This window comes from Trichosurus vulpecula, chromosome 1 (genome assembly GCF_011100635.1).
Source record: "Trichosurus vulpecula isolate mTriVul1 chromosome 1, mTriVul1.pri, whole genome shotgun sequence".
NCBI lineage: Eukaryota > Metazoa > Chordata > Mammalia > Diprotodontia > Phalangeridae > Trichosurus > Trichosurus vulpecula.
In genome coordinates, this window is record NC_050573.1 from 115,919,542 (window position 1) to 115,921,368 (window position 1,827).

The window sequence follows — 1,827 nt, forward strand, 5'->3', positions numbered from 1 at the left end:
TCTTCTAACCTGGAGGAGGTTTGACAAAGGAGACTGAACCTCTCCAACCTGGTCCCATGCAAAAAGAGTTCTGGAGTTCACTATGGGGGCCAGGCAGGATCAGGCAGGAGAGGAGGAAGAAAAGGAGGGGCTGAAAATTAGCATGTTTGTGTGCCCTGGGAGCAGACACCCTCCCCAGGGCTTGTAGGTGAGTGTACACAATCCTCTCACACACACGTCCAGGAAGTGAATTTAGCAATGCGTTTAAACAATGCTCCAGATAGATCATAAATCTGGAGCCAAGTGATTTCCTTATCTGCAAATAAAGGGCATACACCCTACCCAGCGGGCACAGGGGTGAATCTGTCTTCATTTCTCTGTCAGAGTTAGTAATGGAATGATTTCCTCTCCTCCCTCTCATTCCTCCAAAGTTGCGGCAAGTCCTGCTTTCAAACTCTATTGCACAACTTGCCTGAAGATTTCTGAGTCCTGAGCCCCTGGGGCCTTTGTTACAAAGCCAGCTGTCACTCACAGGTATTATTGGGCCGCTGAATGGCCTGATTCATTGGACAGTCAGTAGATGTTTATTGAATACTCATGTTTAGAGCCCTGGGAAGCATCTCATTAGAGTGGAAAGAACACTGGATTTGGTAGTTGAAAGACCTGGGTTCAAATTCCAACTTTGCCAGTTACTAGGTGAAGCCTTGGATAAATGAAATCACCCCTCTGATAAATGAGATCACCTCTCTGAGTCTGTTTTCTTACCCAGGTGGTTTGGACTGGCTGATCTAAGACCCCTTCTGCTTCCCTCATTCTAGTGTTCTGGGGGAAGGTATAATGATAAATGATGGCCATCTCCAGTCATCCTGATCTCTATCTTGCCGCCGGATCCAGATGGCTCTGGAGGAAAAGTGAGGCTGCTGACTTTGCACAGCCCTTCTTCACTTAAATCCAATTCACTTGCACGTCATGGCATCACTTCCCTGATGTCATGGTCCTCTTTGGGAATGAAGGACAAACAACAATAATAATAAAGGAAGCTTCATCCTTCCCCTCAAGAAGCTTACACCCTAGTAAGGGAAATTGGAGTCATAAAAATCAATCAACAAACAGTCCTTAAGCATCTACTATGTGCCAGGCATTGGGGTAGGTGCCAATAAAACAAAGACAAAAATTAATCCTTACTCTTAAGGAACTTACAAGGTTTTTTGGTGGGGAGGGAGAGGGAGGAAGAGGAAGAGAACGTGTACACACAGGGTGTCCCAAACGTCTTAGTGCAGATTTAAGCCATTAAAGCTTAAGCTTTTTAAAAAATTTATTTTTAGTTTTCAACATTCATTTCCATCAGATTTTGAGTTCTAAATTTTCTCTCACTCCCTCCCATTCCCCCTCCCCAAGATGATGTGCAATCTGATATAGGCCCCATATATACATTCATATTAAACATATTTTCACATTACTCATGTTGTAAAGAAGAATTAGAACTAATGAGAGAAAGCACAAGAAAGAAGAAACAAAAAAAGAGAGAGCAAATAGTTTGCTTCAGTCTGCATTCAGACTCCGTAATTCTTTGGATGTGAAAAGCATTTTCCATCATGAGCCTTTTGGAGATGTCTTAGAACCTTGCATTGCTGAGAAGACCCAAGTGTATCAAAGTTAGTCATCAAACAATGTGGCTGTAACTGTGTACAATGTTCTCCTGGTTCTGCTCAGCATCAGTTCATATGATTCTTTCCAGGTTTTTCTGAAGTCTGTCTGCTCATCATTTCTTATGGAACAAATAGCATTCCATTATATTCATATACCACAACTTGTTCAGCCATTCCCCAACTGATGGGCATCCTCTCA